General features: G+C 40.6%; 1 protein-coding gene across 1 annotated transcript in view; it reads right to left on the bottom strand.

Annotated features, from left to right (window-relative positions):
- The window catches only part of disp1 (dispatched homolog 1 (Drosophila)), a 107,627-nt gene that overhangs the window by 43,077 nt on the left and 47,980 nt on the right, over positions 1-16,570 (bottom strand). The window lies entirely within an intron of this gene.

Here is a 16,570-nt window from a genome sequence, read left to right as displayed (position 1 = left end):
AGACATTTCTCTAGTTAATTACTTACAATAAGGCAATTGTTTTTTGTATTACAAGTTTTCTGAAATAGCATGTTTAAATATGCAAATTATCCATTAACTCATTAAATATGCACCTATTTTAACACATTTCAGGAATCGACATCTGAACTTTGGATAAAGCCAGGTTCAAAATTATTGTTTCATTTTGTAGTCATATTAGTATCTAAGGCTTTTACAGAAGGGATATTGGATATCTCTTTTTATCACTCCATAAATCAGAAAATACTCTCAACAGCCCTAAAATATCAATTTTCGCCATGTTTTTAGGTATACAATGTTGTATAATTCAGGCTATGAATGATATATGAACAAACCCTTCTGTAAAAGCCTTCATAATATTGATAGGAATATAACTGGAAGGTTTGGTGTATGTAAGTGCTACTGAAGTTGAAATTTCGAACTCAGAGTAGGAGAAAAAACTTATTTTGAGAAAACGACCTTTAAAGATTGCAGCGAGCTAAACCCTCCTGTTCTTTGGATGACAGCTTGCACATCGACACACTCCGTGAAGGTATTTCATGTTCGGGGTCTTTTGTTTTTTGTATAACCTTGCTTCGTGCAAGTGACAATTGTTGTCGTCTTCTCTGTGAACGTTTTTTTCGCCGTTCTTTTGCCATTTTGAGATTTCAATTTCTAGCGGAAAGCTAACCAGGAAGTGTTTCAGCACACCACGTGACGCATCTGAACGAATCACGTTGTCAAAAATTGACACCAGCCAATGAGATTTTGTTTCTTGGTTTAAGACCCCTTTGTACTTTTACGATTGGTTGCTGATACAAAGAAAATGACCATATTTGGATCCGATGAGATTGTGCAGGAGCCCAGCCTGCACTGATTGGTTAGCTGACCGGCTCTGTTGTTATTGGTCAACCGCTTAGGAGGTGCCCCGCCCCTTGAACTATCAGTACAACGTGTTGGAGCCTAGCCAATAGAAGTGCAAGTGTTACGTAGTGATATCAATATGTTGTGGAAGTTTAAAAAAAAAAAAGCACTACAATCGAGGCGTTTGAGACAGGGGGGAGAGTGTGGGAGAGAAACTCCCTCTTGTTGGGAATTGTAGCTTTTGTAGACCATTTACTTACAAAAACCTATAAAACACACTACAGGAAAGGGAAAACCCCAAAAAGCAATAGGGCCCCTTTAACTTGTTTTCTTAACCCAAATGACAAGTTAGCTATTCTCAGGTTATAATACAATACATAATGGCCTAGAATAGTTAAAAGACTTTAGGTACAACATTAATTATACAAAGTACATTTTATAAATCCAACCAAAGTTGGCTTTTAACAACCCTACTTACAGAGATAGCAGAAAGCCTTTAATTATCTGAAATTGGACCCCATAATTACTTATTAAGGCCACACCCGTTCTTTAACACATCAGTGTACTTAAATTATAGATTACTGTTCAGATGTGTTGGCTGCTCTTCTAGGTTATCTTTAATAACTACTTTAAGATGCTCTCTATCCTTTCTACCTCCCCACCCAAAGCAACAAAAGCCCTGGGTAACTGTGGTTTCATTCAAACCTCAGAGGGGGGGGGGGGGAACTGTCGATGTTAATACATCCTCAACTTAATATTCTCATCATAGAATACGCATCTTCGACTTCTCCCCTTATCCAAGTTAATGACATAGCTCTTGAACATATTAGCAATTATTTTTTTCTTTGAAACGATAAGCGACATACAGTATAAGGAAACTCAACAAGATACCTTTATACAGGGCATGAGGTAAATGTGGCCAGATAACTTGATGAAATTAAGCTTCTATTTTTTAGAGCAAAAGCGACTTCTGTTATGACTATGATTAAAGGATTATGAAAAATAGTCTATATTATGCATTCAAGGTCTGCAAAGAAATCCCATTCAAATGAACCAGTGTATGCTATTAATCTTTTAGTTTAATCAGTGATTGGCTAAAAGAAATACCTCATCTTTACAGACTGCAGACTCTTCTGGAGATGCATTTCCTCACAAACTGATTCTTCTCAGCAGGGGAGTAGCTTTATCACAGGGAATTCTGGGAAGGCGGAGGGCCATACCTGGCTTTAATTTCAGCTGTCCACCAGGATTAGGACACAGTTCATATAGCAAGCTGTAATCATCTGCAGTAGTGAGGCGCTCTCTCACAGCTGGTCCCGGGGCCCGTCAAAGCCTAAGCCATTTAGTGCTTTGTAGTTGTCTCTAATAATAATAATAACCTGGTACAAATAACTTGTGTAGAATTCATTGTGTTGTATAGAGAGGCGAAGTCCCGCCCATCTACTTCCGACCCATGGGACCTTATTTCGGAAAAATTATGTATTGAAGTCAATGGGGAGAGAAAACGTATCTTTCGATCTCGTTTGAATTGTGCCACGAATTACACATATGATGTTTGTCAATCTTAAAAAAATAATTTCCATGTAAAAAAAAGTCAAAGTTTGTCGTAAAACTGTTGAAATATAAGACTATGAAAAATACGCAACTAGAAAGACTACAAATCCCAGAATCCCGGTCCTGCATGCTGGCTCTTACGGAACCGACTAACTCCCCTTTTGTGTATGCACAGCTCTCAACATGCCCAGACTTGGAGTGATTTTCACCTCTTTTCATACTTTTCGCCTCATTCTGAAAGAAAGAAGTGAAATGTGCCAACGTGACGGCCGTATTGGTGTGTGGTGCGAGACGGGAGATGTAGTTCATTGAGCGGTTTCACACAAAATAAAGTGTTACTTCACAGTTTTACGACAAATTTTTATTTTTTTGACTTGCAAAATTATCTTTTAAATTGACAAACATCATATGTGTAATTCGTTGCATAATTCAAACGGAATCGAAAGATAATCTTTCTCTCCCCATTGACTTCAATACATAGTTTTTACGAAATCTACACTGTAGCTAATGTGCACATGACAATAAAGCCTTGAAACGTAGTACTTGCAATGACAACAAAGTTGAATCTAATATAATCAGGCACAAATGCTTGCCGTTAATTGCAGTGGTTGTTATTCTAATTCTGGATTTATATCACTACCATTGTAATAAACAGCACACCAAAATCTAACCCGACATTTTAGTAATGTCGTTGTCGGGACCCTAACATAGTCCATAACATGCTTCTGAGTCTCAGGGCCAGTTCCCTGTGGGTGTAGCAGAGCGGGAGCTGCCTGTGAGTTATTACACCGCCCATCACCAGTCCACTGATGCTGGTCATGTGGTTGGTCAACTAAACACAATGATGCCTTCCTCTGAAATAACAACACAAATGTATTTCAGCATTAGCAACACTGTCCAGCTTCTTACTTCCACCAAGATCAACATTAAGTTATTATGTGGTGTTAAAATGCATCAGAGAAGCTGATTTTAGGTTTAGCTAGCATGAGCCAAGGTCTCCCCGCATGGAGCTAAAGAAGGAACCACATCAAAGGCTGCACTGTACCAGGAAGGACGGAGGCCCTGGTGAAAGCCCGACGGCCCCTGGGATGATTGCACACAACTCATCAAAGTGACGGGTTTAGCGGACAACAAAAAAAAGAAGGTGGGTGCATCAGCTAAAGAGGGAGGGAAGGATAGAGGAGGATAACATGTTTTCAAACCTTTTAAGGCATTTGGCATGGCATGTCAAGAATAGTGTTTGATACTGTATGTCTTTTGAATCATTTTTCCATGACTAATTCCACATTTGGGGGTTTGAATAACTATGATTACCTTTCAAGTGAAGCAAATGTGCCACACAGGGCAACTCAAACAGCACATTGTTGTTTTCAAAAACCTCAAACATCTGCAAAGAGAAACAGGAAAGGCGAAAAATTCTCTCCACAAAAGGGCTTGGTCCTGTGAGTTGAAACATGATCCATCTCACTGTGTGATTTGAAAGCACATTCACGCTGATCTAATAGCAGAATGTTAAGATGCTGGATGGTAATGAGCTCTGACATACGTATATGCAGGAAGGCAGCAGGTAATCCTAGAAGCTCTTGGAGCATTGCAGCTAACCCTGCATGTAATAATGCCTGGCTAACAAGACAGAAGAGAATATGGTAAAAGAAAAAAAAAAAGGGGGCAGAAAAAGGTGGAATCAAGAATGATTGAATGTATATGGACAATTAAATAAACAAAGATAAAAGGTGCTACAGTAATTTAATGAATTATTTAAACGCAGGCAGCACTGCTCACATTGCTCCCCCTGGCTTCTGTAGGTCTTAGACGCGGAAACCAGGGAAACCTTATCCCTTCGACACCTTGGCGGTGAGGACAGACATCTCCCACCCGATTAGCACCGAGACCCCTGACGAGGACCCGAGGGGTCTCCGAATGGCTGGAACCCCAATGAGAGCTAGTGTCTAAGTTACACTGCACTCACATTAAGGAACAGGAGGCCTTAAGTTACATTTCACTTCTGCCACTCTCCTATACTGTAAATCTGATGAAAAAACATTGTATTATATGTAATACGCATGAGGAAAGCTTGATTTAGCACTCATGAGGAACCATATGTCTCACACATGTACACATGTTTTGGTTTCTTGTTGTTTTCTTTGTAATGACTCCAAGTAAAGCAGCCAATGGGGGCCTGGGGGTGTGTGTGTGTGTGTGTGTGTGTATACACACAATCTGATGTATGTATGTGTACTGGGGAGCCACAGAAACAGCTGTTCTATAACTGCCTTTAACTTTGTACCTCAACATTGGGAAGTGGTTGGTTTGGTTTGGTATTGTCACAATGTATAGTCGAGTTTCAGCAGACGTCTAATCACTAGGTTAATTTATTTTCCAACACATGTCAAAGTAACTATGTCTTTCAATCTTAGAAACAAAAAACGCTGCTGGAACTGTAAAGGACAAACTTCAATAGATGTTAAAGGGGACCTATCATGCGAAATGCACTTTGTACTTTTATACATAAATATGTGTCCCCGGTGCGTCGGGGAACTCACGCAGCATCAGAAAATAAAACCCTCTCTCTTTTTCTCCATACCCAAATCTTTTAAAAACGGGTGTATAACAAGCAGATACAGATTTGCTGCCGATCTGACGTTGAATCGTCAGCGGACCCACAGAAAGTTGCTATCAGAAACAATGCCTGACGTGTTTTGGACGTCTTTGTTTGCATTAGCAAGCCTCGCTAACACTCAGAGCTAACCTGTACTGTAGAGCACATGTGTTTAAAAAGCAGGAAATAAAAAAAGAACTCACCTTGTGATAAACCTGCAAGAGAAAAAGCATTTGAGCTCCATACTGTTTCAGAAATAATCCTTGATGTGGTTTAGAACAGGATGGCGTTTTATCACAACCGAATTTAACTTTATCTCCGGCAGAATTCTGATCAGGCATTAGCTCCGCCTCCTTATTTATTTTGTTCAAGCTAAGGACCCAAGATCTGCGTTTCTCTAACAGGGCTTCAAAAGAGGGGTTTGAGCAGTAAGAGGCTACAATGGGTGATCTGTTTGGTATTTTGAAAAAAATACTTCACAGACATGTTTTGTATAGGTATGGCCCTACAATATATATTTCAAATATAGCATGATAGGTCCACTTTAAGTATTAGCTAGCTAATCTGTTAGCGATTAACTGGGCTAGCTATAGTTGACGCCAACTAGCCTTAGTTGCTATGTGAACTAGGGCCGGGACTCGATTAAAAAAATTAATCTAATTAATTAGAGGCTTTGTAATTAATTAATCGAAATTAATCGCATTTTTAATCGCATATACATATTTGACCTAAGAACAGTGAGAAGCAATTTTTTTTCACATGGATTTTAGTATACCATTAGGCGCATTCACACCGCAGTACTTTTCCCACAAAGGTTCATGAGAATTTAGTTCATGAGAACTCTTTGAACCTGGGGGTGGATTAGGCAAATGAAGCCGCTGACGTCACTTCTTCTTCTTCTGCTTTGGGTTTACTGGCAGGCCGCAAACCACTTCACGGCGTATACTGCCGCCCAAAGTCCCCGGCCGGAAGTCCCCGGAGTTGGGGACTGGCTTCAGTAGAAGCTGCTGGGAGTCCCAGCAGCCTTCCGAGTAAATCGCCAGAACGCCGACACCTCCTCATCTCCACCGCTCCCATGTTTTATTTTGTGTTGCCATAAGTTAGTCTCTCTGCGTTTCTGCGCTGGGCTAATGCTAATAATGCTAATACGAGGATAATAAAATGGCAGCTTCACAAAACTTTTTGGGAGTTTTACGGGGCGTGGTTTGCAATCCGCCCAGCCAATCAGAAATATAGCTCTTTTCTCACAAGAGAGCCGTACGAAAGTCCCTGCTCTCTAGCAGCTCTCTGCTCTCTAGCAGGGACTTTCGTGGGGGTAAAAAGGATCTCATAAACTAATTTTAGTACCGGCTCTTTTTGGTGTGAACGCGATAAAAGAGGCTAACGTCCACGCTAGCTGCTATATGTTTTGCATTGAGGTGATACTTGAGGCTTGATGTGCTGCGGTGATATGCGAATTCCTTTTTGCATAATTTGCACACAACCGTGCTCTTATCGACGCTTCCATCCGTCCGTTTTTTAAAACAACATTTCCCACTGTTGTTCACTGTGGTTTGTTGTTGTCTGAAGTCATGAACGTTAGTTGGTGCTCCAGTATAATCGGTACGCCTGAAACTCATCCAGCGAGAAAACGTAAAATGCGTTAATTTTTTTAACGCGTTAATTTTTGTGTAATTAATTAATCTTAATTAACGCGTTAAAGTCCCGGCCCTAATGTGAACACTATGTAGCAAACCACAAGATCAAAATATTGAAGTGGATACATCTGGCTGTGAGGGGCTTTTATACGTTTCAAAACTTAAGGAACATGAAAACCAGGCCCACACATTACATTACATTGCATTAAGCTGACGCTTTTATCCAAAGCGACTTAAAATAAGTACATTCGACCAGGAAGACACAACCTTGAAGAAAACAGAATCATATAAGTACATCAGGTTTCATAGAGCCAAACATTTCAAGTGCTACTCAACTGGCTTTAGGTAAGCCAGTCCTTTATTAGTATATAAGTGCTCTGTTAGCAGTTCTTTGTTAGTAATTCTATCGCTTGAAGTGGAGTCGAAAGAGATGAGTTTTCAGTCTGCGCCGGAAGGTGTGTAAGCTTTCTGCTGTCCTGATTCCAATGGGGAGCTCATTCCACCATTTTGGAGCCAGGATAGCAAACCCACGTGTTTTTGCTGATGGGAACTTGTGTCCCCCTCGCAGCGAGGGTGCAGCACATGTGATAGGATTCCACAAAACAGTAGCCACAAGTGGAAAAGCATCCTAGCGGGAGCATTTCTGCAACTAGCATTTCCAGCAGCAAGTTCACCAAAATGTTACGCTAGGTAAGTTTTGAATTGTAATATTGTTTGAAGGTAGGTAGGAAGGTATTATTTAATTTAGGGTAGCAACTCAGATTCTCTGTTATAACTGGCTTAATATTTTACGTTGTTTTTTTTAAACGTGGCACAGGCCTCATGACCGATCTTAGCTTAGGACGGGAGCAGCCATGTTGTTCTGGTTGATTAGAGACATGCTGTATCCAGATGACCTGTATGTCTGTTTCTTATCATTTCCTTTCATAAACAATGAAGAGATGAAAAGAAAATGACAGATATAAGAATGGTCAACATTCTTACCCAATGTGATGACTGGCAGCTCGAAGGTGTGAATGACATCACATGCACATGTTGGATTCGCAATGGTCGGCAAGTGCAAAGGCAAGGTTACCAGGTGTTTTTTGGATGATAAAATATTTTAAATGTGCTATCATTTCAAATATATTTAGTAAAAATACAACAAGGTGGAGTTCATTTTCCCTCCCTCACATCACTACTTAAATAATTGACACACTACCCACAACTGACTGATCTGAAATAGATCTTATTAGGAAAGATCAAAACATTTGAAAAAGAAGCACACATTTATTTTAACAGCTAACCCAAAAAGACCAACTGATAATGAAAAAAGGCGAGGGGATCACTTATGATATTAGCATCCATCCTGAAGTGCACATGAATATTGGTACATAATAGCAATCCTATTAGTTACTGGAAATGGCTCTTACTGTAAACCACAAATGTGAACCTCAACCCGCTTGAAAATAGAGTCAGCGTTTCACCTAAGTCATTAGGATTCATTATGTGGTCTCCAAGATTATCAAGAGCCATGCTACAAGCATTTCTCTGGAAAGCGATCTCCCTTTGGCAGAGTAGGACAATGTTTTAGTTCTGAAAAGTGGATCATCACCTCTCACAGGGTATACCTAATAGATAAACACAGATTCTCTATAAAGTTTATCTATAGAATTAGCATTATTATCTTTTCAAGCACGAGCCAAAGACCCAGTTAAACCATCAGGTTTTCAAATTGCATGCAGATTCAGTACAGGCCTGCTGCGTTTATTTGGCAGAGGAAGATAATGTTTAAAAATGAGAAACAGAGGCCTGTTGTTTCACTGCGGTTGCTTTATCACATTAGAATAAGCACACTTTTGGCACAAAACAGGCTCAGCCTTCTAATTACGGCTGTTTTTTCCTGCGGATTTCACATGGTGTTAGGGGCTTTGGAGCATCCTTTGTTGCTCTTCAAAAAAGATCACCCCCTCCTCTGAAACTCTCTCTCTCTTGCATTTGTTTTCAAGTGCCTAAGCAACTTCCTAGTCTGGGAAAAGACACAGTTCAATCAAAACTTCTTTCTGTTGTCTTCTAAAGGGGAGGGGTGGACCAAGAGAGGAGAAAGTAAAGAAGGGGGAGAGTGGCGGTATGCAAACGCAAGGTTCTTATCGAGTTGAAAAGAGGAGGCAGCTAAAGAAGAGCAGGGCAAACGAGGAGTGTCTGCGAACTACAGAGGAGGGAGGGGGAAAGGAGATCTTAATTTGTTTGAACAGTCCTGGTTTGATCTGGGAGACAATCAGGGTGACAGGGAAGTTATGCAGAACGGAAGGAGGGAAAGTCAGAAGGAGGGACGGATAAGAGGCAGATGGACGGACATGCAGACGGAGAGACATACAACTCACACAAAGGGCTGTTTAGGAGGAATTTGGTGGACAGATGTTTGTGTATTTGAATTCATGGAAGAGAGTTACTCTTTGAGGGCACCAAAGTTAGCGTTTGCTCATAGGGAATAGCCGTTGAGGAACTGCACAAACATACACAAAGCCTCTTACTATCAGCACCCCCCACTCAACATACTTTGTGCAAGGGCATAACATCTTCCGATTCCAAAAATGTTTTGCTAATCTGTTGAAAACCGGCTAGCGCTAATATATAGGCCTTTTTGGAATACAATAAACAGAGATGTAGATAGTATCTGTGATATTTAAGTTACATTGATGATATGATGATCAGTTTCATTATAATCAGGGCTTTAACTAATAACGATAATTTATCATTGATTAGCATGGTTTTTAATTTGCGACCAATAGCCCAATCGTTAAGTTGATACAACTTTTGTTGTTTTCTTTTGTCTGACCACTTTCTAAAACCAGACGACAACCCTCGGTTTTGAATGCCATTGCGAAAGTGCTCTATACATGCCTTCTTTCTAAAAGCCAGCAGGGAGAGGTTGTAAATAGAAGTCACATTCTATAGAAGTCTATGAGTAAATGACCAAACATTTTACCCGACGTATAACCTCATTAAACATTTTCCTGACAGGTTTTTGGTCTCAATCACTAGTTTTAAGGCTTCAACACAGCATGATGTTTATTTTGTAATTGATGATCCTATTTATAGTAAAAAAGGTTATTTTTTTAAGGTGAGGCCACCTTTTTATTGGCAGGTTGCTACTATAGTCTTGTCTACGTTACGTCCATGTTTTAGACATTATGTAATCAACCCATTTCACAATAGAATAGAGCAACCCAAACATATGTTGGCGCAGTTAGGACTTGAGATGCAGTAGTTAACTTAGCTGTGCTCCACAGCTCCTTTTGTCATTAAACAAAGTCATATATAGATGTGTTCTGAGGCGATCCTATTTTGAAAGTTCGATAATGATAAATAAGATAAGCTGATAGAATAAAACCATTTCTGACAAAAAGGTGGAAAAGTGCGTGATGTCCAGGTTGCTGAAGTATAGCACGTATATTAAGCTCATCAAGTGTGACAATGTGGAGATCTTTGAAGAGCAGATGATGACTGAGATGGTGAAAGTGCTTCAAAGTGGCCTGGGAGTCAAAGAGAAGCTTTTATATCAGCCTCGTCTGAATTCCAGATGACTGTAGTGACTATTCTGCAGCATTTTAGCTACAATATTTGTAGGAGCCAGTATTTGGAGAAAGAGTGTTTTATCTCCTCTCACTGCCTCCCTTATCTGTCCCTCTCACCTCAACAACCTTTCCATCCTTGAGCTTGTTCCCTTAAACTGTCCTTCCCCACATCTCCACCTCTATCCCAGTATGTCTGACCGCCAAAAGGTTTATGACAGCAGGATGTGATATCACACCTCCTACGACATTTTCAACCACACAAAAAAATGTCATGGTTTTTTTCGTTCCCTTTTTCCTCCCCGAGGCCATCTAGTTCTCCACCCTCAGAGGCCCCCGGAGAAATTTGACACACAGATGCGATCCTTCAAGTTGTATCCGTTTTTTCTTCAGAGCCACGTTAATTTATTTCTGCTGCCTTGAAAGGCCTTGGATGTAATTCTTTATTCAAGTGCTCCAAACATTTATAAAAGACACTTGTTAAGCTTCTTCATAAATCGTTTTCTTACCTACCACCATTTTCACTTGTGTATGGATGTGATGTAAATGCTACGCCCACTGTTCATTTATATAAAATAGCATATAACACTTGAATTAGTCCAGAAACATGTAACTGATAAAGCAATCCAACCAATTACATATACAAAAGCCTCGCTTCATATCATTAAATGCTACATATGAAATGGTTGCGAAAAATAAGTGTTTGTTTTATGTTTTAGGATTCATCCCGTATTTGATCAAATAGGAACCGTGTCAACAGCTAAGATAGGGGAAAAAACCCTAGGACCACCAATCAAATGATGAAAGGTTTTTTATTTCTAGTATTTAGCTATCAGTTTCTGGAAGTATGGTGAATACTAAAATGACAGTAAATATAGCTTTACGCATGAGTAACAGTGTTGCAAATGTATGAGGTTTAAGTTACTAAAAATAAATGTTTAAAGATTGACTACACCTGTTAGAGACGTCATTATGCACAGAAATGAATATGGGTGCATTGAGTACAAGAGGTTTTAAAACCACTGCCCTACTCTGTGCAAAAGATGCTGGCTGGTGAATAGAAGTATAATTGTGCATTGTACTTGCCCCTGTGGATAGCAGGAAACAAATGTTTCCTGTCCGGCTTGAGTTTGTCACGCACTGCAATTTGTTGTAACCCAGAGGATACTTTGGTTTTTATGGCCTTGTCCCTCTCTCAGAGTTCTGGGCAGAACACTCTGCTGTGAGAACACATCACCACAGGGCCTGAAACAAAGCTGCTGCTGCCAAGGCAAATGGAGTGACTTCATCCTGTGTCATCTCACTGAAGGACAAGTGGGCTCTCAGAGGGCCCACTGGGGGTGGGGGGGGCAGAGCAGGAGATGAATTAGACAGGCTGAAAAGGCTTTTTGGCTCCAGATAGCTGCTCTATATTCACATCATAGAGATTCATTTATAAAGAATGTCCTCTTTAAATGGCTCCTCTTCAGTTTATTCTTCCTGGATGCTTATGTAATACAGTCCATGGCAAAAAGGTTTGTTGAGTTGAACTGAAATGATACAGTGGGCTGGAAATGTGGTGGGAAGAGGTGCAGGAATGAGTCCTAAAACCCTCAATGTTGATGTTATTTTGAATGTGTTTTTTGTGAGATGCCTGAAAGAAAGATGTGTGGTAAACACGAGGTTAAAAGATTTTAACGTTTGTTTTTTTACAACATAAAATACATCAATAAATACTGTGGAAGTCTAAAGAGAATGTCTCTTTACCAATGTACGTCAATGTGAAAAAGTATTTTTGGGCCCAAAGGACACCAGGGACTAGAACAGAAGTGTAGTAGAGTGTTGGACCGCTACCAACATGTGCTTAAATGGCCCACACACTTTCTCGGGGCTTGGTAACCTCAGTAGTGAAAGACTGAAGCTTCTTTCAAATGGCAGTTGCTAACAAATGGCAAAATAAGACTACCAAACGTCATCACGCTAAACATTAGCCATAGCTCAGCGCTGGAGACAAAGAAAGTCATGCGATTGTGATGTATGTAGATCGCTTAAAGGGCCGTTCAAATGTGGATATTTTCAATAAAACCTGTAACTATTTGAAACGTTTTTTAGCAACAGATGTTTTTATCTGCTATAATCATAACGCTAATGGATGCTAACTTCTTGGTCCTACAGAATACGTCATCACTGCACCAATCTTTTCCTAATTAAAGAGGAAGCAAGTGACAGGGCCCTAGAGTGCTAGGAGGCATGTATGCATGTAACGTAGGGTGTGTGTGTGTGTGTGTGTGTGTGTGTGTGTGTGTGTGTGTGTGTGTGTGTGTGTGTGTGTGTGTGTGTGTGTGTGTGTTGTCTGGGGGCGGTGAGAGTCCAGCTCCGGGCACTTGGAGCCCTTCCCGCTCCCTGTGGAGAGGTGTGCGCCAGCGAGACAGGAACCAGGGCCTCTGCAGCTGCTCTCCTCTCCACTAACACACACACACACTTGACAGTCTGACACAATGTTCATTTCACATCTCCCTCCAGCGCTCCCTCTGTCTCACACTTTGTGTCTTGAGTTCTCTCACTCTACAGGTTGCATTAATCATAACACAAAAGAAAACAAGCGCAACGTGAATGAACAAGGAAACTGCGTCAATAAAACTCAGAGCTGGACAGTTTACAAGTGAATCGTGATGATGAACTAACAATTTGGTTCAAATATAAAGGAAATATTCTCTGAATCCAGCATCTCAAATATGAAAAGAAGGTGCTTTTCTCTTTGTTATAACATTGAACATTTAAATGTACGTTTTACGACCATACGATCTTGAACTCTCTCTTGGAAACATTTTATAGACCGCATTAAAATAAATAATTTCCATCTGGTTTTAATATTTGTATCAGCTACTGGAAGATATATCCACCTTGCTTAAAGTAGTAATCTCAAAGATTTGTATTGTAATAAATGTCAGTATCTATGGCAGAAAAAGGTATTGCAATGGTGATTGAGCCTAAGGACAACATTTGTACTGGTAGAGTCTTCTAGAAAGTGCTAACTTGACAGCTGTTGGTACTGACAAAAGCCATGTTTGTTCATTCAGATTCAAAATGGGGGAGTGACTTTCAATTGAGGTCTGTCAGTTTCCAACTTGCTGCCTTTTTTGCTAGATTAATAGCAACTATCAGAGTTAGTGATGCTAGCCTCTTTCATTGGGAAACACCTGGCAAACCTGGGCTGCGTTTTTTAGGTTGTATACATTTTAAAATCTGTTGTACTCATTCTAGATCTCAAGATTACCAACCCTAGCTCCAAGAGGGATTCAATTATTATTATTTGCTTTATTATTTAATGAAAGGAGATCAATTCAACCACTAAATCTAAAAGGGACGAACTCAACCTGAACAGCTCCAGGATATGAGGATGTATCCAGGATATTACATCCAACATATCCAGGATGTTTAGGATATGAGGTTATAAGAGACGGAAGTATAACAGAATAACTTTACAAGCAGGTGAGACCTGATGTTTTGAAGTTCTGCAGGGACAACATGTTGCTCAAGGACACTTTAGCAGAGCAGATGTTGAATGTCAAGACTGCGTGAGCAAAGCTTGTCAAGTCGAGGAGCAGCTGAAGGATCCTCTCCGAGTTCATGGTTCTGGTTCATGATCATTTAAGCAAAATGTGGTAAAAAATAGGCACGGTGGAATCTAGTCTCATTACAGTGATACACTGCAGGGACGGAATACAAAACAAGTCTGCGTTGCATTTGGAGTCCAGAAGCGGATGAAGCATGGGAAAGAAGAAAAAAGGAGAACATGCTTAAAACAAGAATGCAGAGAATTCATCTTGACTTTCAGGGTAGCACTGTGAACTGTCTCTCACTCTGGGTAGCTTCTCTGAATTCATTTATCTTTTGTGTCTGGGTCTCACATACTGGAGAGTCAGTTAGTGTGTGTGTGTGTGTGTGTGTGTGTGTGTGTGTGTGTGTGTGTGTGTGTGTGTGTGGTCAGGTGTTGAGTGTCAAAGTGAGTACCAGCAGAGCGTAATGGAGACGTGGTGGGAAAGCAGCAGGTCTGACACCAATGGGTTCCATGATAAATGTGCGCTGTGACAAATGGACCCATAGAAATAATCGCATATAAGTACTCCTGACACACACACACACACACACACACACACACACACACACACACACACACACACACACACACACACACACACACACACACACACACACACACACACACACACACACACACACACACACACACACACACACACACACACACACACACACACACACACACACACACACACACACACACACACACACACACACACACACACACACACACACACACACACACACACACACACACACACACACACACACACACACACACACACACACACACACACACACACACACACACACACACACACACACACACACACACACACATTAAAATGAAGAGGAAGATTTATTATTTTATTCTGTAATTTGAGAAAAAATACACACTTTTCAGTACTGATTCTAACTTGATTCATATTTTTAAAACATTTTATCCAACATTTGAACTTTTTCTAAAATTACAAACTTCATTTTGACTTTTTCGTGCTTTATTTCAGCATTTTGGCTTTATTCAAATGTTCAATTTATTCTGTCAATGTATTGAAATGGTATTCCCGAAATGTTTTTAAATTGGGTTTTTCCAATTATTTGGAATTTGTTTCTAAACATTCCAAATTTATAATATAAACCATTCAAGTTTATTCCAAACTTTTCATTTTTTTTAAAAATTATAATTATTCTCAACATTCTGACTTCATTCTAACATTATGACTTCTCTTACGGAGCGTCCACACAGCAGCGTGCGTTGACGCTTGGAGGTGGGCGTATCTGAAGCTTGGGGATTTTTTGCGAGCAACGCGACCAACAACCAATCACATGAATCTCCCGCCCCCGACATACAAAGCAATAGCAATGTTAAAACGAAGTAAACTGGATATAAAATCCCCAAACAGGCGAAAACCTACCAGTTTCATCCACTGTCTCTGCCACCTCCCTCCATGCCTCGCTCCTCCGGTTTGTATCCCGGTAGACGAACAGAGACTGAGCATACAGCACCGGGTGATTCACTACCGCTACAATGAATTTTCCCTCCATTTTTTGGAAAATGAGGAAATGACCTGCGTAGTCTCTCCCAGCATACACGCGGTTTGATTGGCTAGTGCTTGTACTGGCAGATTGGCATAAACAGGATTTCATTGGCTGACGCCTCCGTCAAGGCGTCAAAAGTTGAACATTGCTCAACTTTTGAAGCCAGCAACGCTCCACGTCGCTTCCCAAAATGCAGTTCGGCTAAAAGTGACGTCACCCCATTCAAAGTGAATGGGCAGAAGCGTTGGAAGCTTCAAGGCACGCCGCTGTGTGGACGGGCCGTAAGTGGATTTCCAATTTATTCTTAACATTGCAACTTTATTCTCCTCTTTCAAATGTATTTTCAAAAACCTTGTTCTTAACATTTCAACTCTATAAAATTGATAAAATTCCGTATTTTCTCTCCAACCCTATTGTATGTTTTCTTCTCTGATCCTCAAAGGTACCATCTTTAAAAAATAAACACAGTGAAACAATAACCCGTATAGCCCCTTCTCCTCCTGACAGCTCTTCCACTTCACACAACATCTGACTCCTCCGCGGCCACTGAGCCTTGACAACCAAAAACAAACTGTACATCAAACGGAAAACCGATACAGTACCACGAGGAAAGAAACGAGCTACAGGTGTCTGTGTGTGTACAGGTGTTGGAAAACGTGCGGGCAGATGTGTGTGTGTCTGCGTGACATCCCTTGGCCCAGCCATGCCAACACTTGCAGAGCAGACATGACTGTGGACACATGAGGGCATGTTCATCTCCGGAGGGCATGTCTACGCATACTTATCGAACCGAAGGTCTGTTTGCAATTTTTCCTTTCTTTCTGATGTTAGAAAACAACTTGTTATTATTATGACTCAAATGGTAGGTACAGGCTTTTGGCACGGGGAAGCGGGCGGCGGAGAGGAACAGTAATGCTCCAAAAATGAAAATAAGTGGAAAAGTTGTCCAGTTTCCTTTAGCCAACGCTGACTTTATTAGCTGCCTGTATATGTCCATAAATATTTATAAACAGTGTAAAATTGCTATAAAAGCAGACGAGGGGGAAAAAAAACTCCACACCCTGAAAATGACGTGGCCCCAGTCTCGCTCTGGCATTCATCTCGGAGTCATTAAAAATGAGGGGGAAATTATTAGTGACAGGGCTTATGGAATTACATCATGCTTTGGGTCAACGGGCCTCCCCATAAGGAATAATAATGGGAGGTGTACCGATGATATATGTAGCTTGAGCTTGACATTTAAC

The sequence above is a fragment of the Gymnodraco acuticeps genome, unplaced genomic scaffold (assembly GCF_902827175.1).
Source record: "Gymnodraco acuticeps unplaced genomic scaffold, fGymAcu1.1, whole genome shotgun sequence".
NCBI classification, from domain to species: Eukaryota; Metazoa; Chordata; class Actinopteri; order Perciformes; family Bathydraconidae; genus Gymnodraco; species Gymnodraco acuticeps.
The sequence above is the reverse complement of the archived record's forward strand: the minus strand, read 5'-3'. Positions and strand labels throughout refer to the sequence as shown.